General features: G+C 44.8%; 1 long non-coding RNA gene and 1 other non-coding gene across 2 annotated transcripts; one reads left to right on the forward strand and one right to left on the reverse strand.

Moving 5' to 3' along the window:
• Nucleotides 1-4,076: 4,076 nt before the first annotated feature.
• On the reverse strand, nt 4,077-24,069 carry LOC121275908. The gene is made up of 3 exons (XR_005942592.1): nt 23,974-24,069; nt 23,318-23,459; nt 4,077-8,552 (listed from the first exon to the last, which is right to left on the reverse strand). It is a non-coding gene; the product is annotated as an uncharacterized LOC121275908 (long non-coding RNA).
• Nucleotides 23,751-23,853, forward strand: LOC121276670. Its single transcript, XR_005942731.1, has one exon. It is a non-coding gene; the product is annotated as a U6 spliceosomal RNA (small nuclear RNA).
• Nucleotides 24,070-24,605: the final 536 nt, after the last annotated feature.

Below are 24,605 nucleotides of genomic sequence, written 5' to 3' on the forward strand. Positions count from 1 at the left end.
GTCATCATTCAGAAATTTCAGTAGTGCACACTGATAACTTCCTACCCTATATGATGCAATTCAATGTGTCACTGACAATAGCAAATAGGACAGGGAATTGGATTTGTGATTTTTCAGATGACTTAAAGAGAGAAAAGGAGTTAAGCGTAGCAGAAGAGCTGAATAACTGAAAAAGAAGTGCGTATATTTGGTGGATGAGTCTAAGGTGAAAGGGGGCAAAAAACTTAATTTAGGAAGTAGGTCTAGGGAGATATTCCATTATATTTGGTATTTTAAAGTTAGGTTTGTTATTCCTGGTGCTGTGTTGACATTGAACAAATAAAATTTCATATGTTAACTGACATTATGGAAAATAGAATGACTGAGATTCCTGTGGCCAATCGGCATATAACCAGGTTGCCATTATTTGAGTGCTTTTCCTAATTTTGTTGATCAATGTATTCCAGTCTGGCATCTTTCTCACCTGCACTTCAAAATCAAACATGGGACTATCACTGAACTCTCAATAATGAAGAGGAAAAGGAAGAATGAATGTTTCAACTAAAAATAACAACAGTGAGAGAAAAAAACGACAAAGGAGAAGCAAAACGAACAGAGAACAGGAAATGGGGAAACATAAGTAAGAGAAAAGGCATTGCTGAAAGAGACATGCTATCAACGCTTTTTGTCTTGCATTCATCAGGATAGCTTGCAAGAATTTTCCAACCATAATGGGAGAACAACAGTTTATACTCCATGATAGAGTGCTGATGGGTTGGCAAGTGGACTCTGTTGAAGAGGTTGCCATGGAGAGTGCAGCATGGAATAGTTAACTGCCCAGCTTTGATCGAACTCAAACCGGGCAAGTTGACTCTGATTGGTCAAGGTATTGTCCTGAGGAATGAATTAGGGGATGACTGTTCCCTTAGCTTTTGCTTAGTTGAAAAAGGCACAATGTGTGGATATGTTCCTTTTGTTTGCAAAGGACTGGGCCCTGTGTGTGAATAATGCGCAAGTGAACCATACTGCGAGCTCAACTAACTACCTTAAATTGGTTTTCAGTGTAATTCTTAGCACATTCAGGATTGTTTAGCAAGTGTTGTCCAAACACAGAATCTAATGTTGGACACTATGGTGGAATTGTCCTTGAATCGCACTAAGTGCAGTAGCAGTTGTGGAAACCGGCACTTTTCCTGCCGGCCACAATGGTGGGTTTTCACACTGTATCATGTCCGCTCCACCATAAATTACGTATCCTTGTGAAACCCGCTGGATTGCTGGGCAGCCTCTGGTTCGCCGACCCTGTTGTGACGTCACCACTTTCTCACTCTGTGCCCCATATTTAAACAGCCACAGCGTGCACAGTTCTTAATGCTTGCAGCCCAAGCTAGCTCTATTGAAGAGATGGCCCCAAAACCTAAGAAGAGTGCTGCCTTCAGGATTAGTTATGCCTTATTTGTGCATCTGCTGGATGTTATGGTTGCCTGCCTCGATGCCCTCTACCCCTGCTTTGGCTGCAGGAGGGGTAGGAAAATCACCCATCTGGCTTGGGAGGCAGTGGCAGCAATGATCAGTGCAAATGCTGCCCAGAAGAGGTTGGTCACCCAATGCAGAAAGAGGTGTTGAATGATCTTATCCGTTCTGCCAGGGTAAGTCAACCATCTAATCACTCTCAGCTCTCACACTCACAAGGCCATGACGATGCCACAGGGATCTCTCACTGCAAGCTCAATGAACATCACCATTCACTCCCTCACATCTCCATATGGCCTTATCCCCTCTGCTGATCGCATCCTTGTCATCCATGGTTCCACAAACTACCCCCAAATGCCAGCCAACCTTCTCATCTGCCCTGCCATGTGTATTGCTTACACCCTCTCCATTGGTCATTTTGCAGGACAGGATCATGCACAATAGAAGGGAGAGATCCCAAACCAGAGGTGGTGTGCCAGAACTCAAGGTCCTCAGTGACTTAAAGAACAGAGCCATCATGCTGGCTGGTGATGATGTCCATTCCTGCAGTGATGGTGAAGTCAGCAGCAAGCACCCATGTGAGGATCCTATACTGGGTCATCCCTCTGTCAACTCTACGATGAGTGCACTGTTCTCTGTGTTAATCAGCTGCCATGCACTAATAATCTCACTTTCTCTCCTAGGCGCATCTGCCATACGCCTGACACCCTAAGGCAACCAGGACCCCGGCTCCAGCCCCAAGAGTGCCTTGGATGAGGACCCTGAGGACAACACCTTAGAAGACCCATCACAGCGCTCACCCACACCCTCCATCAGCACAGATATACACACCTCGGTGGGATCTAAATCTTGAACAGGCTTGAGATCACAATTTGGTCCCCTGCAGGCGGATGCAGGGGTAACTGAGGTTGCTGGCCCTTGGAGCGCTGCTGGAGACCATGATTCTGCTGGGTCCGAGTCAATCGATGAGCCCCCGCACTAAGCCCTAAATCAGTTGCTGGAGCTGCAGCAACAAGCTCGGGGACATCAGGAAGGGCTGTCAGCTGCAGTCCTCAGATTGCAAGGGACGATGGAGGAGTCCGTCCACCTTCAGTCTGAGGTCATCATGCCAACATACTGAGGTCAACACTGGCATGGTGGCTGCCAAGGAAGACTTGGTCCAGGACATTGGTCCTGCATTGTTGCGCGGGCTGAGTTCCATCACTGAAGTCTTAGCTGGCCTCCAGCAGTGTTAACACAAGAGGAGTGTGGGGCAGCTCAATCTCACTCCAGCTGCCCCTTCTCTAAGAATCAGCCAGGGTCCCTTGGGCACCCATAGGGAGGAGGACCAGCAGCTGAATACCCTCTGGCCATCCACCTAGTTGACCCCAGGGGTGTTCCACCAATTGAGTTCCCTTCTGCCTGTGAGCCCCACCAGCTCCAGCTCCATAGGCCAAGGAGAGTGCACCTGTCCCACAGCAGGACACCTGAAGCAGGTCAGAGCCCGCCAGAGGACGCCTGCCAAGCTCATCATAGACAACAGGGCATAGCAGTCAGCAGGCTGCCTCCACCTCTGCTTTGAATGTCTGGGAAGCATCAAGGTGTAGCGGTAGTGTTAGGAAAAGTAAGAAACATAGGGAGCCCAACAGTAGCATGGGTGTTCACAACATGTAGATAATGTGCACAACTGTAAATAGAATATGACCCATTCCACATCTCCTGTATTTGCCTCGTTTTTATTGACTGCACCACAGCTCTCAATCAGGTGACACACCATGGTCCCTCCCTCTCCCTGGTTATTGTCGCTATCGTGGGCATGTCGTATGTGTAGCCCGCTTACATTTCACTGCAGTATCTGGGCGTTTACTGTTAATTCCGCCACAAGTGATGCCTCATCTGTAATGTTATCTGTGCTTGTGGAAGGCACATTGTTCACATTCTTTACACAATTGTCTCAGTTTCACTTTTGGCTGTGTGACATAGAGGCAGAGATGTTCTCCCATGTCGTATGCAAGATTGAAAGGTAAAGGACCAAAGTGTTAATACATGGAGAAGGGTGATAGGTACTGGAACTCCATGCACTCTGCCATATGCTAGGGCTTCCATGCTCTGAGCCCATGCTCCAAGGAACTGTGACTTGTGACATTCTGACTATACATCTAATAAGCTGAGCAATAAGTGTGGGCAACTTGCCACCTTAAGTCTACAAGATTCTGGCCCCCTCAGCCAAACTAGTGTCCTGACACTCGAATCTACAGGCCTGAGCATCTCTAATCATGTAGTTGTCTATGTTGCGGCTCCACTACTGCTCTCGTTTCAATGTACCTGATGCAGTGCTGTGCATCCCCTCATCCGACCACTGGCCATGGTCACAAATGCTAATTCCAAATGGTCACATGGACTATGGAGTCATTGAGCATGATCGGGAACTGCCAGTTGTACCTTCAGACGATGTTGATGGGAAAAATGGGGTATGAGCAAAAAAGTACTGAAGTTTAAGTGTGCTCTTGTTATAGATCCCAGCTGATGTTACCAGTGCACAAACCAGATCCCAGGATGGAACCCAGCTTGATAGATCTTAACCTTTATTTTTTATTTAGAAACATGGAAGGCTGCTACTGAACAGAGTTACAGGAGTCAGCTGATGAACTTTAATAAAATAATAGAACATTTATTAAACAAGAAAAGATGAACTCTATTACAATACTCCTTCACCCACACTTTTACAGATATATACAGATTTGAAAGGATATAACAAATTACAAAAGCGATCTTATACTCCCACGTTCACAGTAAGTACACAGTCCATTTAAACCAATGGGCACCCTGTGGCCAGGCACACCACACTGAAATCCCAAACAGATGCTATAGATTCCTCATCAACTTCCCCCCCAGATGTTTGTCACACTGTGAGCCAATCGGTCTCACAGAGCTCCATCTTTCAGCTGAGGGTTTCCATCCTCCACTCTCAGAAGAACCCACTTTGGAATCTTCCCTCAAATGATGCTCTTTCTCCCTTCCGCAAGGGTACATCTCCAGAGTTTTGAACACTCCTTCCAATGTTCGTCTCCCCTGGATTGCCATGTGCATTCAAGTTTTGCCTTCCACGCACTCACTCTCAGATATTCAGATGGGCCAACAGAACACCACTGCTTCACATGCCGATAGTAAGGAGTCACCAGCATTTGGCTGTCTCCTCGAATCTTCTGGCATCTCACAAATCTATTTTTTCTTAAAGTCTGTGTCTTGCAACTTTTTCCCTTTAAGCTTGGAACCTTCTGCCGCTCCTCACTCTTAACTTCACTTAATAGGACCTTTTCCAGATTCCTGTTCTTTTCCTTTGACTAGAAGATCTTCTTGGGACCTTTCTGCCATTCCACTCCCTGGCATTGGCTTTTTTAGTTTAGGACTTGCTGCTCCTCTTGGCAACATCTTTCAACTGAACTGAAACTATTTTTCTGTTTTTCTCTGTGGATTCCTCTCCCTGGACCCATGTTGCTAGGCAACAACACAGTTTTTTTCTACCTTGTGTTTTAACTTCCCTTCAAGAGTCATAAAAACTCATTGGCATGCAGGCATCTTTTAAAGTGAAACCAAAACTCAAGTTTCCCCCCTTTCTTAACACACAAATACAGAAATACAAATTAACCTTAAACTTTAAGATATATCTTATTCCTAATGCACACAAATACAGGTATAACTGACTTAAAATTACCTCTAGTTCCTAACACTCTGTTGGAAACTACATGTGACCCTGAAGGCTTCATGGTGTCAAAGATTTTTCAATTCAGCAAGGCCAATGCTGTCCATGAGGGCACAATGTCTGTGTTAAAGAGAAGGCATGTTAATGGCTAGCATGCAGTTGTTTGAATGTCAGCATCCCCAAATGGTCCACATCCATAGTAAGGTAAGAAAAAATGCAGACCACCATCCCTGAGTGAGAGGCTAGATGCCAATGGGATTGAGAAGAAGGTGACAGGGAGGACTGACTCATCTGCACATGCATTGAGACCTGCCAAATCTCCTCAGCTGACTTGGTCCAAGTCTCACCCATCAGTTGCATCATCGACATTACTTAGACTGTATAGTTGCATTGTTGGATGTGGATCACCTCAAGGAGCATAGTCTGATTGAAGGCTACCAGTTATGAGCCCACTCACGATAGTGGGGATCTGCTCCTGCATCATGAGGGTGCTATCATGACTGGGATGCTGCAGAGATGCTTGAAGAGTTGGCACCTTAGGACCTTTGATGTAACACGCCCTCCTCCAGATAGTGCATAATCTCAGCAAGGAAGCATGCTCCCAAGGCTTTATCAACCATCAAAGGATCATGCCAAAGGGAGCCTGATGTGGAATGACTGACTGTCATTTTGAAATGCACAGTTGAAAAGATAGGAATCACTAAGCTCCTGTTCATTTTGGCCCCTCATGTAGGTCACTTGTCCAAGAGGATGCTCACTTCATCTCATCATCCTCCTCCTGGAATCTTGTGGCTATGAGGTCATCCTGTGCACGCCTGCCTCATATGACCTGTGCTGTGGCTTCCTCAAACTCATTGCTGTCATCCCCTTCGAGGTCCTCCTCACCAGAGGAGACATACAACTCCTCCATCTCGTCAAATGGAAAGTGCCAGGTAATGTAGTGCACAGAAAGCCGCGATGATCTGTGACACCCTCCGTGGAGTGTACTGGAATGCTCCACCTGATCTGTCCAGGCATCTGAATTGCATCTTCAGCATTCCTACGGTGTGCTCAACCAATGTCTAGGTAGCAGCATGAGCCTTGTTGTACCTTCTCTCTACAGGAGTCTGAGGCCGCCACATGGGCGTCATCAACCACGTTCTTTGCGGGTATCCTTTGTCCCCGAGGAGCCAACCCTGGGTCCTGTATACCCTGGCTCTTGCGAGCCAGCCCTGGATCCTGTGTGGTTCTTTGAAGACCTCCGGGATCTGCAATCGTGGATGCCTCATGGATATCTGGTGCAAACCTGCAGGATTTTCTTGTTATGGGCTTACACCAACTGTACATTGAAGGATTGGAAGCCTTTCCTGTTTATGTATTGTAGTGCCTGCTGCCAGGGAGCTTTGATAGCCACATGAGTGCAGTCAATGGAACCCTGCACCTGGAAATCATTGTTGAAGGCCAGTGGTCTGGCGTCCTGGCAAGCTTGATCTCTGTCAAAGTTGAGATAGTTGTGGGCCTTAGCAAAAATAGCATCTGTGACCTCATATGCATTTGTGTGTGGATGCCTGAGAGAACTCAGAGGTCCCCAGTCAAGCCCTGGAAGGAGCCAGTGGCGTAGAAGTTGAGTGCGGCTACTACATTCACAGCCACTGGCAATGGATGTCCTCGGAGTCCACATAGCACCAATTCATGGAGAATGTGGCAAATGTGATTTACCAGGTCCCTAGACGTGCTGAGATGTCGGTGACACTGGTTCTCAGTTACATACAGATAAGACAGGTGACACTCGCTCTAGCAAAGTGCCTACACAAAACATTTCTTTTCTCCACATCTTCTGCATCTAGAGGAGGCCCTGCTGGGTCTTGGTCTTAAGGGGGTTTACTCCTCCCTTTGTTGAGCCAGCCTTCTCTGTCGCAATATTCTCCTCTCATTCCAGTCTGCAATTATGCAGGCAGCAATAAATCCAAGCTCCGTCTTCCTTGTGGTCCTCTCTCTTCAGTATCAATGAGAAACAGACAAGAGTCAGGACTTGTATGCAATACTAATCTTTCTGTCAATGACTCGTAAGCGATTGTGGGTTCACGGCCCTGGTTCCTGTGTTGTCAACTAATCACCACAGAAATGATCTACAATGCAGGGTTGGTACCAAGACGCTCCCCCTCCCCAAAATCATGAGCAACTGCTATGATATTGCTTTGGCCAGGCACCTGGATGTGCTGCTTTCAGCCCAGGTGCTGGCATCCTCATACTACAGTGTTTGGAATATACATGAGCATCAATCTTTAAACAAGCTGTGCAATATGTTGAGGGCAGCCTGAAGCTTGACTTCTGGGAACCATCCAGTGCCATTACTGCAATGCACTTCAAAAGCCTATCTAGATGCTCAGTAGCACTTAACTTCATTATTGCTCTAGAGACATGCCACGCTGCGAGCAAGAGGTTAAACACAGGAAATTGATTACTGCCACTTTGTGTGATTAGTGTCACATGAATGTGCATCCTTGCTTCACTTTGGTGATTCCCTGCATGTTATTGAGAGACAGCTCACATCTCTCAGCTGTGCTTGTCTGCTCATGTGGGAGCGCACAGCTCAGTTGGGTCGCCCTTTAATCGTCCATCACCCCCACCACCATGCAGTCAGCTGGCATCTAAGACGCCCCCATGGCTCCTAGCAGCAGGCTTTGATATCATTATGCTTTTTATATGTGCAATCGCGGCAGGTAGGAAGACGGCGGTGGTGGCATTTGGACGGTTGATCTTAATTCTCTTTTCTCGTTCCTTGGAGTTGAACCGCTCCTTCTTAACTCTCCATCTGGTGCTATTGAGGGTCATTGGTTTATCCAGTTCCTTACTGGGAGAACGAACGCACAGCTCGCCTGTAGCACTCATTCTGTTTTTCATTCTGCATGCAGTTCACCATGTTGCACATTGGGATGGAAGATGACTTTTCATTATGTGTGGGTGTGACTTATCAATGGGCTCACCTTGCAATTTAGTTTTCTGTGCAATAACGTTTTCATTGGTTTGCTTCCGAAGTGTGCTGCATTCGGTCCATGGCGGCTTCCCTGTTCCAGCATCGTCTGGCCAACAGTTGTATTGGCCGGAGATTGCAGCGTCAGTGTTATGGTGTCTTGAGGTATCTTACCAAGAGATGTCAGAGCCGGAGGTTGAGGCTTTCCTTGCTGTCATTTCATCACTTGGCTGTCTTCCACTCAAGGCACCATGATAACCATCTGAGTGGTCGGCTGCTCTGACTAATGAGGAGCTTCTGGCTGCAAAGAAAATTGACAAACCGGCTCTGCAAAGAGTGAAGACAACTCAGAGCTGAAGTCCCAGTTGAGAGAATCTTTTCTGTTGGGGCTCCTGGGAATGTGTGTAATTGATGTCAGAAATTGCTTTGACGTCTTCTGCCATTTTAAGAAGGTTCCTGGCGTCCCTGCTCAGAAGAGAAAAATACTGATTATGGATGACATACATGACTTCAATGATTTGTTTGCTGCCATATCGTAATGGCTCCAGAATCATGCCTAAAACCAGAAATCAGATTCCTCCAGGCCCATAGAGTGGTGTGTGAGAGGGCTGTGCCACTGGCTCATGTGTCCAATTTAAAGTTTGTGAGATGACTATTAACCAATATATCCATATTCCAGAACAAAAGTCCCTTATCTTTGACCTCACCCAAGAAACATGGTTGTGTTCCCTTTTGGTGTGGTACCTCAACCTCATGAATCATCTTGGGATCATCTGTCTGTGGCTGGTCATTTTAGCTTTGCGTAAAATTCTGAGATGTCCCATGCTGTTGCACTTAAAGCACTGTGCTGAGACTGCTGCACATTGAACACGCTTGTGGACTCCACAGTGCTGACATAGTCGCCCACTCTATAATGGTCAGCTAGGGTATTGCTTCCCTTGGCCTGCAGTATCCCTGCTCCTCTGCTGTTTTACTAACTGGACAGTGGGTGCTGCTATGTACCATGGTTTGCGTTCACTCCTTCACAGAATCACAGAATCACAGTGCAGAAGAGGCCTTTAGGCCCATCGAGTCTGCACCGACACGTGAGAAACACCTGACCTACCTACCTAATCCCATTTGCCAGCACTTGGCTCATAGCCTTGAATGTTATGACATGCCAAGTGCTCATCCAGGTACTGTTTAAAGGATGTGAGGCAACCCGCCTCCACCAGGCAACGCATTCCAGACTGTCACCACCCTCTGGGTAAAAAAGTTTTTCCTCACATCCCCCCTAATCCTCCTGCCCCTCACTTGAACCTATGCCCCCTCGTGACTGACCCTTCAACTAAGGGGAACAGCTGCACCCTATCCACCCTGCCCATGCCCCTCATAATCTTGTACACCTTGATAAGGTTGCCCCTCGGTCTTCTCTGCTCCAACAAAAACAAACCAAGTCTATCCAACCTCTCTTCATAACTTAAATGTTTCATCCCAGGCAACATCCTGGTGAATCTCCTCTGCAGCCCCTCCAGTGCAATCACATCCTTCCTATAATGTGGCGACCAGAACTGCACACAGTACTCCAGCTGTGGCCTCACCAAGGTTCTATACAACTCCAACATGATCTCCCTACTTTTGTAATCTATGCCTCGATTGATAAAGGCAAGTGTCCCATATGCCTTTTTCACCACCCCACTAACATGCCCCTCCGCCTTCAGAGATCTATGGACACACATGCCAAGGTCTCTTCGAACCTCAGAACTTTCCAGTGTCATGTCGCTCATTGAATACTTCCTTGTCAAACCACTCCTTTCTAAGTGTATCACCTCACACTTTTCAGCGTTAAATTCCATCTGCCACTTACCTGCCCATTTGACCATCCCGTCTATATCTTCTTATAGCCCAAGACACTCAACCTCACTGTTAACCACCCGGCCAATCTTTGTGTCATCCGCAAACTTACTAATCCTACCCCCCACATAGTCATCTATGTTGTTTATATAAATGCCAAATAATAGGAGACCCAGCACAGATCCCTGTGGTACGCCACTGGACACTGGCTTCCAGTCACTAAAACATCCTTGTATCATCAACCTCTGTCTCCTACAACTAAGCCAATTTTGAATCCACCTTATCAAATTACCCTGTATCCCATGTGCATTTGCCTTCTTTATAAGTCTCCCATGTGGGACCTTGTCAAAGGCTTTGCTGAAATCCATATACACCACATCAACTACACTACCCTCATCTACACACCTGGTCACCTCCTCAAAAAATTCAATCAAATTTGTTAGGCGTAACATCCCTCTGACAAAGCCATGCTGACTATTTCTGATCAAACCTTGCCTCTCCAAGTGGAGATAGATTCTCTCCTTCAGAATTTTCTTCAATAGTTTCCCTACCACTGATGTGAGACTCACTGTCCTGTAGTTCCTTGGTTTCTCTAAATAACCCTTCTTAAATAGTGGAACCACATTAGCTGTTCTCCAGTCCTCTGGCAACTCCCCCATGGCCAGAGAGGAATTAAAAATTTAGGTCAGAGCCCCTGCGATCTCCTCCCTTGCATCCCTCAGCAGTCTGGGACACAAATCATCCAGACCTGGAGCTTTTAAACCTGCCAACATCTCCAATACCTTGTTACTCCCTGTATCAATTTGCTCAAGAACCTCACAGTCTCTCTCCCCGAGTTTTATACCTTCATCCACATTCTCTTGGGTGAAGACGGATATGAAGTACTCATTCAACACTCTAGCAATGTCCTCTGGCTCCACCCATAGACTTCCCCCTTAGTCTCTAATGGGCTCTACTCTTTCCTTGGTTATCCTCTTCCCATTGGTATACTTATAGAATATCTTGGGATTTTCCCTACTTTTACCAGCCAGAGCTTTCTTATATCCCCTCTTTGCTCTCCTAATTGCTTTCTTAAGCTCCACCCTGCACTTTCTGTACTGCACTAATGCCTCTGCTGATTTGCTCCCCTTGTACCTGCTAAAAGCCTCTCTTTTCCTTCGCATCATATCCTGAATATCTCTGGTTATCCATGGTTCTCTGGGCTTGTTACTCCTTCCTATCACCCTAGAGGGAACATGTTGAGACTGTACCCTCCCCATTTCCTTTTTGAACGCCCCCCACTGCTCCTCTGTAGATTTCCCCACAAGTAGCTGTTCCCAGTCTACCTTGGCCAGATCCTGCCTTATTTTATTAAAACCCACTCTCCCCCAATCCAAAACATTTTTTTGCAACTTATCAATTTCTTTGTCCATAACAAGCTTAAATTGTACCATGTTGTGTTCGCTCCCCCACCACCACCTCAGCCACCTGACTGGCTTCATTCCCCAGAATTAGGTCCAGCAATGCACTGTCCCTTGTTGGGCCCTCTACATATTGACCTAAAAGGTTCTCCTGTACACATTTCAAGAAATCCACTCCATCCAAGCCCTTAACACTATGTCTATCCCAATTAATGTTGGGAAAGTTGAAATCACCTAATATAATTACCCTATTGTTATTGTTTTTACACACCTCTGCAAATTGTGCACATATTTGCTCCTCAATTTCCAGTTGACTATCTGGGGGTCTATAATAAATACCTAACTACGTGACTGCCCCTTTTTTATTCCTAAGCTCTACCCACAAAGCTTAATTCGATGCCCCCTCCTAGATATCATCTCTCCTTACTGTAGTAACTGACATCTTAACTAATAATGCAATGCCTCCTCTTCTTTTAGCCCCCTCGCCTGAAGATTCTATATCCCGGAATGTTCAGCTGCCAATCCTGCCCCTCCTTCAACTACATCTCATTTCACATGTTAATCCTCAACCTTAACTCATCCGTTTTACCTGTAATACTTCTGGCATTAAAGTAGAGGCCATCCAGCCTTGCCTTACTCCCTTGAAACTTAAGGCAGCTGTACTCCCTCTGACTTGATTGTTTTACTGTATTATGATGTGTCCCTATTCTGCTAACATTCTGTGTCCCCTTCCCCTGCCGAACTCCTCCCAACAGCACTAGCAAACCCGCCTGCAAGGATGTTAGACCGCTCTGGTTCAGATGTAGACTGTCCGGCTGGAAAGGTCCCACCTTCCCCAGAAACGGTCCCGTGATCCAGGAATCTAAAACTCTCCCTCCTGCACCAACTCTTAAGTCACGTAATCATCTGCGCTATTCACCTATTTCTGAGCTCGCTAGCACATGGCACTGGGAGTAATCCAAATATTACAACCTGAGAGGTGTTGCTTTTTAGTCTACTGCCTAACTCGCTGAATTCTTGATGCAAGACCTCATCGCTCTTTCTACCTATGTTATTGGTACCAACATGTACCATGACCTCTGCATTATCACCCTCCCCCTTCAGGATGCCCTGCAGCCGTTCGGTGGCATCCCGGATCCTGGACCAGGGAGGCAACACACCATCCTGGAGTCACATTGACGGCCACAGTAGCACCACTCTAAACATGCTATCCAGGATGCTGTCAGACTCGCGGATGCTCCACAGTGTCCCCAGCCGCCGTTCCAGCTCTGAAACCCGAGCTTCCAGGAGCTGCAGCTGGACACGTTTTCTGCACACATGCTGGTCCCGGACACTGGAAATGTTCCTGGCTTCCCACATAAGGAGCATGAGGAACACACCACGGATTGGCGCTCTCCTGCCATGACTTATCCCTTTAAATTAAACCTTTTAAATCAATTACTCTAGGGCCCTTCTTTCCTGATCCTCATTACTGCAGAATATACAAACTATAACCCACAAAAATACCTTAAACTATAAGGATAAAAGTAGTAAAAACTCACCCGACCTTACCCACTACTTACCAGTCATATCTTTCCCTTGTAGCCTCTAATGCAGGGCAAGACCACTCTCTGAAGATTTAAGAAGTTGCATAGCAAGGAAAAAATGCAAAGACCACTTCTTCCCTCTCTGCATCGAATTTCCACTGTGCACCAAATTGCCAATATCCACACTCACTCTGGCTGTGTCTCACTCAGGATGAGATCTCTCCCCTGTTTGTGTGCAAGCACATTTATGATGGATCTGTGCTGTAAATGGATTTCGGATCGCCTGACAATTGGGTCTTTTCAAAGTTTAATTCTTCCTTAGCTTGAAGCATATCTGAAAGTGCATCATCCGTTATTCCGACATTAATGAAGTAGTCAACATATTCTCCTGACTGTTGGATACATTTGTTAAACTTTGCGCTTTCAATGATCTTGTTACTGCTCAGATTAAAATATGTGTCAAATGATCTTAAAACTTTGCTTTGCTAAAAACTCAAATTTTGCTGAGGATTCATCGATTCCTTGTCGAGCTTTTATATCATCGGCTATTGGACTTACCAAATAAAGCGGTGTGTTAACCTGTTCAGCATCTGTCTTTTTGCCTAGACCTGAAGCAGTCATGTATCTAATGAACCTCTTTGTCCAATGAGCCCAATTTTGTGACTGGTCTGGGCCTTGGATGAGTCCAAACTGGTCCGTAAGGTAGATTTTTGATCCATGGTCATTTAAAATTAAGTGTGTATAACTTTAAATGCTATTAGGAAATCCAAGATGGCACTGCCATATACTTCTTCTCAATGAGATTTCCCACGCTTGTTGATTTTGGTGGGCTTCTGCAGTAATGGTGGTCGCAACTTCTGTGTTTTAAATTTTCAGCAGCAACTCCCTGGATTGACCTTTCTGTGTCTTCCTGCAGTACCTAAGTATTTTTGGGATGTTAAACCATCGATTCTGGCTTTTGCTGGGTCTTTTAACTGTTGTTTATTTGTTATTTAATTTAATTTTTTTCATTCAGAGTGAGCTCAGCTGCCACATGTTCAGGCACCGACTCAGGCTGTTCGTGGTGCGTTTTAAAATGGCAATTCTGGCTGTTGCTGACTTAAAAGCTTTTCAAAACTCATTCTGGCCAAGAACCGTAAGCTTATAAGCTCACCCCTGCTAGGTCTTCTGTCTCTGCACTCTCTGGGTACTGAAGCTAGACACCCATGGGATTCAATGGAGTTTTCTGTTGCAGTGTGGAGTTTTCTTTCTGCCTTCTGCTTCAAATCCTGCTTTGGAGTTTTCCTCTGGTGATCTCCTTCTGTGCCTTGGCTTCTGTTGCTTTTCACCAGATTAGAATGCTGCTTTCTCAATCTTCCAGGTTTTAAATTTCTTTCCAGCTTCTGTGAGGTTCTGGGTTGTTCCAATAGCTGCCACTATGTTGTAAGATGGTGCGTGGTAGATCTAATGAAGAGGTTCTGAATCTTGTATTGTTTATCAGTAAGTGCTTATTAACTGTATATACATTTATGCAGTATAAGGTCTAAGCTAGAGGCTATCTCCATGTTTGCCTCTACACACATTTCTGTCCAGTACAAGATTGCCCTCTAGACTTGGGTCATGTGTTAATCTCCATCACATTGTGGGTAGTACTGTACCCAGTCTCACATTAACTCTTCCTAAGTCAGAGCCTTATACTACAGATGTCAACAAGGACAACTTGCAATAATAGCACCTTTAACATGAAAAGCATTCCAAGGCACATCATGGGAGCATGAGCAGCCAAAATTGATTTAAGCCAAACAAGGAGATATTAGGATAAGATGAAGATGTAGTAGAGAAAAGATGCTGGAACCAGTACCATTGGTTTTTGTTTTTTTGTGGCAGGTGTGGCTCAGTTGGAGCACTCTTGCCTCTTGAGTCAGAAGTTTATTTCCAATCCCACTCCAGTGACTTGAGCACAAAATTTAGGCTGACATTCTACTGCAGTGCTAAGGGAGTTGTGGTGCCGCATTTCTGATGGGACATTGAACACCTACCTTCCCTTTCGGATGAAAGTAAAGATCCCATGGCACTTCTCTCAAAGAAAAGTAGGATAATTATCCCTGGTGTTTTGGCTAATATTTGCAGCTCAAGCAACATTGCTAAACCAGATTGACTATAAAATTCTTATGGATAGCACCCACTGCTGATGATCATAAAGGTCCAAAAAAGCATTCATGGTACTTCCACACACTTCTGGTGTAAGTTGCACCATGTGCCGTTTTAATGAGGGTGATTGCACATGAAGAACGAGCATCTGCTGGAAGTATACAGAGTAAGCAAATCAAGATGTTAATCTGTACAAAGCTGATTTGACACCAACAGTGCTATTTTGGAGGTCAATGCTCCAGGAAAAGCCCTCTCCTAAGCATGCATACCTCAACACATATTCAGCAGCAGGAAGGATCCCTTCACCAACACTATTTAAAGAAATAGTTCACTACTTACTGTTCAGTTGCTGATTGATTTCTACTGGCTGTTACTACAATTGTGCAAGTGTTTAGAGCTTTCTTAAGTTCTTTAAATTGCTAAAGCTGATAAGGAATGTTATGACACATACTGAAGGACTTAGTCCTGACTTTAAGACTGTTGCACAAATCAATTGCTCACAGACATGGGTGCTGTTGTAGGTATTCCTCTTGGAATACAACATGATTGAGAGAATGAACAAAGGCCACATAAGGCAGGGGAAGCTGCTTTACTGGTGGAGAAGAAGAGGAGGGCTTTCAACAAGAGACCAATCCACTGAGGGTGTTCAGCGAGCAATTCTCCTATTTGAATCTTAATAGGAACAATGTGATAGACACCTGCACTTCAGTAAGGACATCCTCACTGAAATCTGGCACCTACTGCAGCCACAACTGCAACATCGGATCAGGGTGAGGATGGCTTTGCCAGTGGCTATGAAGGTGACCATGAACTTTTAAGCAATGTGCTCTTTCCAGGCTGCAGATATTTGCAACCTCTGAGTTTGTCACAGGACACTGATGCTCTATATTCAAACTGAGCTGACTATATTTCATCCTTTCTTGCCGGACAGTAGAAAGTGGAGCAAGTGTGCAGCTTTGTGAGGCTTCCCCATGGTGCAGGGTGACATTGGCTGATCAGATGTTGCTTTGCAAGTGCTGCCTGTCAACTCTGAAATTGAAAGGAATTGCACTCCTTCAGCTAGATTGTAATTATATGCAGGCATCATGCCTGTTATCCTAGCAGGAGTCATGATGCCTTTGTTCAGTGGCAGTCCTCCATATCAGCTGCATTTGAACCACCATGACAAGCCAAAGAGTCACTACAGGGTAACAAGGGCTATCTGCTGACCACATGACTGATAATTCCATTGCAAAACCCAGGCAAACAGGAACAGTATGCATAGAGTGAGAGCTGTGCTGCTCCATAAATTGTGATTGCGCAGACCATTGGTGTGCTGAAATAACGCTTCTGTTGACTGAACTGCACTGGAGGATCCCTGCTATACTCAGGACAGTTGTCAAGATTTGTTTAGGTCTTTTGTATTCTTTAAACATTGCTGTCATGAGGGCATAGCCATTTCCACCAGCTCTATGGTGAGTAGCTGAAGAGCAGAAGAAAGAAGAGGGAGAAGAAAAGAGACAACCTAGACAGGCCCTTTCTTATCAGACTGTCTGAGAAAAATTCATCCAACTGCAATAACAGTAAACGTATCCCCAATTCCCATTCACCAACAGTTCACCAAACTTATCTTTCTTTTATTACTGGTCATCATAGTGTTTGCTTGGGCACAATGCAAAAAGAAGAGCAGCAGAAAATAAATTTGTAAGTTAAAGCATGTGAATTACATACAAACATCAATGAATCACCCTATTGTCAAAAACAAAAAAACTGCGGATGCTGGAAATCCAAAACAAAAACAGAATTACCTGGAAAAACTCAGCAGGTCTGGCAACATTGGCGGAGAAGAAAAGAGTTGATGTTTCGAGTCCTCATGACCCTTCGACAGAACTTGGAAGTCATGAGGACTCGAAACGTCAACTCTTTTCTTCTCCGCCGATGCTGCCAGACCTGCTGAGTTTTTCCAGGTAATTCTGTTTTTGTACCCTATTGTCTTTGCCTGGCCTTGTGTTCCTAAGCAGTGCTACCCCACTGGCTGCAGCATGGCTGGTGGAAGGTAGTTGACGTTCTGTGAGGGAGATGGCCTTGTTGGATGATCCTCGAACATCTGTGGGCTTAGAAGACTCAATTTTGCACCCTCTCGGCATGGGTAACAGGAGACTGGACAGACTGACTGACAGGCTAGGCACTGGCAGAGTGGGGATGGTGAGAAGGCAAATGCTGTCCAAAGCAAGGACAATAGGTTTGTGCACTACAGAACCACTGCTGCTCATCTGGGTAAGTGCCACAGCAACCCTAGTAATCTGGTAGAAGACAGATTCTTGGACTATGATATTCAGTGTTGCTATGATATTCTTCAAACACTGAGGGAAGAATTTTCGGGTCGGCGAGCGGAGGTAGGGCCTGCTCGCTGAGGCGTAAAATGATGCGTGGTGGCATCGGGTGTGCGTCCCCATGTCACCATGCATCATTTAGATTGTCAGTTCGGTGGGCACGCAAGCAAATTGGCTGCGCGCCCGCTGAACTTTCAAAGGCCTATTAAGGCCATTAAGAAAGTAATTAAAGTTGTTAAAAATGCTGCCCATCCAACCTTAAGGTTGGCGGGCAGGCGAAGAACCCAGGAGACCTTCACATCCATGGGCAGGATGAGGTTTCGTGAAGGGTCTATTAATTAAATAAAATTTTTTGAAAAAATTAATGGATGTGTCCCAGCTCATGTGACAGTTTTTTTTTACCTTTCTTCAATGTTCCATAACCGAAAGTAATCTCCCTGAGGCACCTCTGTGCCGCAGGGAGATTTCTGTGCTCTTTCACGCAGGCCCCAAATCAGGGAATCCTCCCCCCACCGCTGCACAGGGAGAGCTCAGCTATATTCCAGGCGTGCATCATGCTGGGTGGGCCTTAATTGGCCCGCCCGCATAAAATGGAGGCGTGGCCCCGATTGGGCAGAACTGTGGCAAATAAATTTCAACTTAAACAAATGTAGACCTTAAAAGGATAAAACAGGGTACTTTAAAGTTGAAAAACTTGAAACAATGGAGGTCCAAAGAGACTTGTGGGCTCCTATACAAAGATCATTAAAAATCAGGTAAGATACAGAAAATAATCGAAATGCTAATTGAAAACTGGCCTTTTTATTGATTTTACTAGAAGTCAAGGGGGCAGAAGTCATACTACAAAGCTCTGGTTAGACAACAGCTGGAGTTATACGAGCAGTCCTGGATATACTGAATGGAGTGCCATATAGGTTTACCAGAATGACACCTGGACTTCAAGGGTTAAATTATGAGAATAAATTAAACAAACTAAAATTGTATTCCCTGGAATTTAGAAAGTTATGGGGTGATTTAATTAAAGTTTTCAAGATATTAATGGGAACAGATAGGGTAGATTGGGAGAAAACATTTCCACTAGTGTTACAATCCCAGCTGATGTTACTACTGGATAAGTCAGAACCCAGAGTGAAACCCGGCTTGATAGATCCTAACTTCTTTTTTAGAAACTATGGTGGCAAGGTCCTGAACATATTCACAGGAGTCTACTGATAAACTTTTAACAAAAAGAATAAAAGATTTATTGAACAAGAAAAATGAACTATACTATATCAGACAAACAGTTTGAAAAACCTCAGTACAAACATAAGAAAATGATTCAAATATTCACGACTCCATCAACCCAGCTATATCTTTATAGATACATATAAATTTGGAAAGATAAAACAATTTACCATGTCTACCTTATACTCTAATATTCAGGGTAAGTCTGCAGTACATGTGAACCAACTGGCGAGCTGTGGACAGATGCACCACACTCCAAAGTAAATGACAGATGTGACCAAAGCAGGCTCTATGTATTTCTCAACAACCCAGCCAGACACTTGTTACACTATGAGCCAACTCATCTCACTGAAACTCTGTCTTTCTCACAAGGATTTCCAATCTCCACGTTCAAAGAACTTGTCTTAGAATTCTTTCCTGCTTGGACAGCTTCAACAAGGATCCACCCCCAGGGTTTCATTCTCACCTTCTGAGATCCCTTTCCCCGGATCTCCGCATACATTCAAGCTTCACCTTCCAAGAACACTTTCAGATCTTCAGTCATGCTCAGCAGAACACCCCTGGTCCAAAGGCCCTAAGTAAGGAGTCACTAACCGTCAGCTGCCTCCTCAGATCTGCTGGGCTTCTCTCGAGTTCACTTTGCTTCAAATCTGCTCTCTGCAGTTCTATCTTTAATTTGGAGTCTAATTCTCTGCTCCTTACTTTTAACTTTACTTAACAAGACCTTTTTCAGATTCCTGTCCTTGTTCATTAACTTGAGTCTTTCTCTTGGGGCCTCTTTCTGTCCTACTCCCTGGTTTCAGACCTTCTTCTTGGTTTGGGACCTTCTTCCTGTCCCCTCCCCATGTCCTGCTCTCTGGGACACCTTGTCTGCAATGGTGCTTCTCGTCAGGTAACCTGACCTGTAGTTTTGCACTGTTTCAGTTTTCTTATTATTCTGCTCATGTGCGCATGGCCGATTCCTGCCCTAAAGAGCGTAAAAAACACTATGCGTGTGCGGTCCCTTTCCTGGCTAGAGCATGCATGAAATCACTGAACTGCTCATGTGTGGCCATGTCCCGGCCGGGCATGGGCAGGAGGCCTGAGGTCTGCTGGGAACTGTAGTTCCTGACCTCCTAATCCCCGATCTCTCACTGCTGATTAAGGCAAATTTGTTTGTTACACCATTTTGGGGGTCTCGGATTACTCAAAAAATTAGGACCAGATCTATCATGAATGAAATTAGGAAACATTTCTAAACACAAAGGGTAGTAGAAGTTTGGAGCTCTTTGCACAAATGGCAATTGAAGCTAGATCAATTGTAAATTTTAAATGCGAGATTGATAGGTTTTTGGTATCCAAAGGTATTAAGATGTGTTAAACTCAAAAGGGTTTATATAGAGATAGGTTGCCGATCACCATGACCTTAATGAATGGTGGAACAAGTTCGAGGGGCTAAATGACAAACCCCTATTCCTATGTTCTGATTTGAAGATGCATCCACTGACCTTGGTCATTGAACATTTTTCAGCACCATATCCAGGTCATCAGGGCTTGACTCCTGGCGTTGACTACTACAACTATCTGGTCCCACTGCTTGCTGAGAGTTTGTCTGGAAGGCCCCCTGGATCCCTATGGATAGAGTACATCTCTCCTCTTCTACATCTCCATGGCCAAAGCCTCCAGTGCAGCATTTGAAAATCTTGAATCACTCTCTGTCCCATGTTGGGCCATTATTGAGTGCTCCCACGTCCGAACCAGTTGCAGAATGACTCCCAGCACCTGCTGCAGTCACAATGCACCTCCGCTTTAAGGAGACTGGCTTTAAGAAATGCAAGTTAACTTTAGTTAGTATAAAAACAGAGTTTATTGGAAATACTTGGTAGGTCTGGCAGCATCAGTGTAGAGAGAAACAAAGTGAACTGTAGTTTTAACTGGTGTTAAACTGGGCACTTTGCTGAGATGTGCAGCCACTTACTGTTAGGATTAGCACTAGATGCATGCTGCAATCATATTAATTAGCAAACAGCATGAGGTTTTCATGTTACTTGCCTCAGAAGCAGCTGGCGCGGGTTAATCCTGCATTGTTATCTTCATGCTTGTTATTACATTGTTTTTTGCTATGTGCAAATTGGCTTTTGTGTTTCCTTACATTACAACAGTCATTACAGTTTCAAAAGTATTTCTTTGGCTGTAAAGCAGTTTGGGGCATCCTGAGGTTGTGTGAGGCGCTATATAAATGCAAACCTTTTTCTCTAATATGGGTGCCGTATGGAGCTGAATGGCTAGTGGCAGATTTTAGACAAATTTAAATAGAATCATGTTGCTTGCACCCAAGCTCAGTTCATTTGTGACATCTGCAGTGCAGATTTGGATGTAAGCTGGGAACACAAAATGTGGAGGCAGAACCTGTAAACTCAGTTAGATTTAAAGTGAAAGGCACAATTAACGGGTTGTGTCAGAATAGTGCGACAAAAAACCTGAAGGCCTTTGGGAGGACTCAGAAGGCATCTCAGCCAAATAAAGACCTTTGACAGGTGAAGGAGAAGAGGTTTTTATAAATGATAAGCACTAATTAAGAGGAAGGAAATCTGAGCTGCAGGCACGAACCAACGGGTAAGCAATAAGAAACTTGGAACTTAGTTACAAGATGTGGAGGTGGCAAATACCTTGGGACATATTACTATGTTAACAGTGCTATATAAATGCAAGCTGTTGTTGTTGGTACTGCAAGAGATAATTGCAAGGAGAGTCCTCTGTACCATTTCATAGCATCATTCCCATAGGTTAGCACTGCAGCACATTCCAAAGTGGTGGACCCATAACTGACTGTTATATTACCTTTAGGTGTACCATCCTTGCACTGGATGATAGCTCCAAATATCCTTACTGAGATGACATGGATTTATTCAGCTCTTTGCTGAGTTAGACCTTAAAGGGATAGCTCCTCACAGATAGGTGCAATAACAGTTGCACATATACTTGATAGTATCTTGCAACCTGATCAAGATGTGCTGCCTGTTCATTAACCTGGCAGGTCTTTGTCATGCAGTTTACACTGAAACTTTTATATGATGTAATTGATGTGGTTCTGAGAAAGCATCTGACATTGGAGTTAGTCTGGCAGTTAGATATCTTAATAGTTTCACTCGGTATGCTGTCCCAATCCCCTTTTGGAAGAGTAACCTTTATATGCACCAGTTGCCAAAGTAAAGTCTGAAGATCTAGATATGAAGGCCCAAGCTTTGCTCAGTTATGGTGTAGAGATTTATATTGGTGTGCACTAGTGATGTGGTTGGAAAACTGTGTGTGAAATGTTAAGGGAAGTGAACAGTTAAAAGATTATCAGAATAGGTGGACAAAAATTTGTAAGTTTACTGAAATGTTAAGTAGGCATGTTGCCTAATTAGAAGCCCTTGCTAGGTTAACAATCCTTGTGGAGACTAAGTCTCGACATCACACTGAGGACTCTCAGAATTGTGTTGCATGGCTACTAAGTGGGAGAGGTTCAGAACAGATAAAGCACTATCTAACAGATGTTGTGTGCCATAATGGCCTGGCATATTGCTCACTCTACTATTACCATCAAGCCAGAGGATTAACCTTGTCTCAATGAGGGTGCAGAACATCATAGCAGAAACAGCACCAAATGGAACTAAAAATGAGACGCCAACCTGGTGAAGCGACAACATAGGACAATACGCATGCTAAACAGCAGAAGCCGCTTGCTAGAGACAGAGCTAAGTACTCCCACAACCATCAGGTCAGATCAAAGTTCTGCAGTCCTGCCACATCCAATAGTTGTGGGCAATTAAACAGCTATTCGGAGGAGGAAGTTCCATAAACTTCCCCCTCCTCAATTATGATGGAGCCTAGTGGAATGCTGAAGTGTTTGCAACCATCTTCAGCCATAAGTGCTGAGTCAATGATTCAACACAGCCTCCTGCTGATGCCCCAGAAATCATATGTGTCAGCCTTTTGCCAATTTGATTCACTCCACGTCATAACAAGAAATTGTGAAGTTAAGCTGATTGGGACTGGACAATGGTGTTAAGCTAGAAGACCACAAGGCTGGGAATAAAAAACAAGGAGAAGCAGGATGCCTTGCTCAAGGTGTGTCATAAAGAAAAGGGGCAGAATTTTCCTGCCCCATCGCGGTGGGCCGGGGCCTTAAAATGTGGCAAGCCATTCAAAAGTCCATTGACTTTGGGGGGACCAGAATATCCCATCGACAGGAGGGGCTGTAAAATTCTACCCAAGCAAGAAAACAGGATGTTAAAGACTATGGGCAGAATTTTGCCGTTGGCGAGAAGGGGGCTCACCGACACGTAAAATGACACGGGATGATGTCAAGTGAAACCCCCGATGTCATCCCGCCCCATTTAAATTTTCAGGAAGGCGGGGGCGCAGCAAAATCAGCTGCGGGCTCACCGACCTGTCAATGGCCAATTGAGGCCATTGACAGGATCATTTAACCAATTAAAGGACCTGCTCGTCCAACCTTAAGGTTGGCAGACAGGCCAGGAGCCCTGGCGGCAAATGGATAAAACATGAAACCTCATCCACCGGCGGGATGAGGTTTCATGCAGGGTTTTAAACATTTAATAAAGTTAGTATGTATATTATGAACATGTCCCAACTCAATTAATTGCTCTCGTATCCCTGCTCTTTACACTTGAATAATCCCTCGCTCTCTACACTTAATTGTAATTTTTTTACACCTGCATCGATCTTATACTTAACAAGCTATTTTTAAGAAAAAGAGAAAAAAAGACTAGAGACCTAAACACAAACTTACATTTACGTTAAAGACTAGAAATACTCACCAATCAGCTGTGTTCCCTGGACCCACATCACATTGTGGTTTGTGGCATCATTCGGCCACTGGCCTCACTGCAGGTAGACCTCTTGATCCGTGCCTTTTATCCTCTCCCACTTAGCTCCCGCTCAATATATACCATTTTGAGCCTTAGGAATAGAATAAACCTTAATTACTTACCAAACAGTCACCAATTAACCAGCTTCTTCTCCAGTAGCAGAGCAAAAATCAATTCCTGGAGGCTAAAAATGTTTAGGCAAAAGCAACCTCTTTCCCTTCCTCCACTTAACTCCCTGAAGCACTCAACTCTGGCACTCCACTGTAAGTCACACTAAGTTGGCTACTTATTTATGTTCCTAACACTAAAGGCCTACCTGAGTCATTTAATGAGGATCCAATTTCAACAGCTTCTTAATTAAGCTGTTCTTTCACTGGATCCCTTGCTTCGGCAGCACATATACTAAAATTGGAACGATACAGAGAAGATTAGCATGGCCCCTGCGCAAGGATGACACGCAAATTCGTGAAGCGTTCCATATTTTGCAACACTGAAAAGACCCTGCTTAAGGCTGGCAGCCACAAAATTTAAACTGTAGTTTTCAGTTTAATGCCAACTACAAACTAAATTAGGTTTGAACAAAATAAAAATTTAGACTTTCTTACCCATCAACAGCATGCATTCAGTCCTAAGAACTCAGTACACTTGCTGCCCACGAGCGGCTGCACGCCACCATTTTACGTGCGCGGGCCAATTAAGGCTCACCTGCGTGATGCGCACCCGGAAGCGCTGAGCGCTCCCTGTGCGGGCGGGGGGAGTAGGCTGAGCCAGGGCCTGCGCTCTTTCGTGCATGTACGCAAAAGAACAGAGAAATCTTCCTGAGACACAGAGCTGCCTCAGGGAGATTAGTTTGATTTTTTATAATTTTTAATAAAGGAAAGAAAAATGAGCTGTGACATGTCTATGAGTTTTATTAAAAAATGTTATTAATGTTTTAGAACCTTCATGAAACCTCATCCCGCCTGTGTGTGAGGTTTCATGATAAATGGCTGTCTGGGCTCTTTGCCTGCCAGCCAACCTTAAGCTTGGATGGACAGCTCAGTTAATTATTTGAATTGAAATGTAAATGGGCTTAATAGGCCTTTGACAGTTCGGCAGTCGATTTCAGTGTGTGCCCGCCGAACTGAAGATCTGAATGACGCACGGTGACGTCGGGATACATGCCTGATGTCACTGTGTGTTATTTTACGTGTTGGCGAGCAGGGCCCATCCCTGCTTGCTGACCCAAAGGCTTTGG

Source organism: Carcharodon carcharias, chromosome 3 (genome assembly GCF_017639515.1).
Source record: "Carcharodon carcharias isolate sCarCar2 chromosome 3, sCarCar2.pri, whole genome shotgun sequence".
Taxonomy (NCBI): domain Eukaryota; kingdom Metazoa; phylum Chordata; class Chondrichthyes; order Lamniformes; family Lamnidae; genus Carcharodon; species Carcharodon carcharias.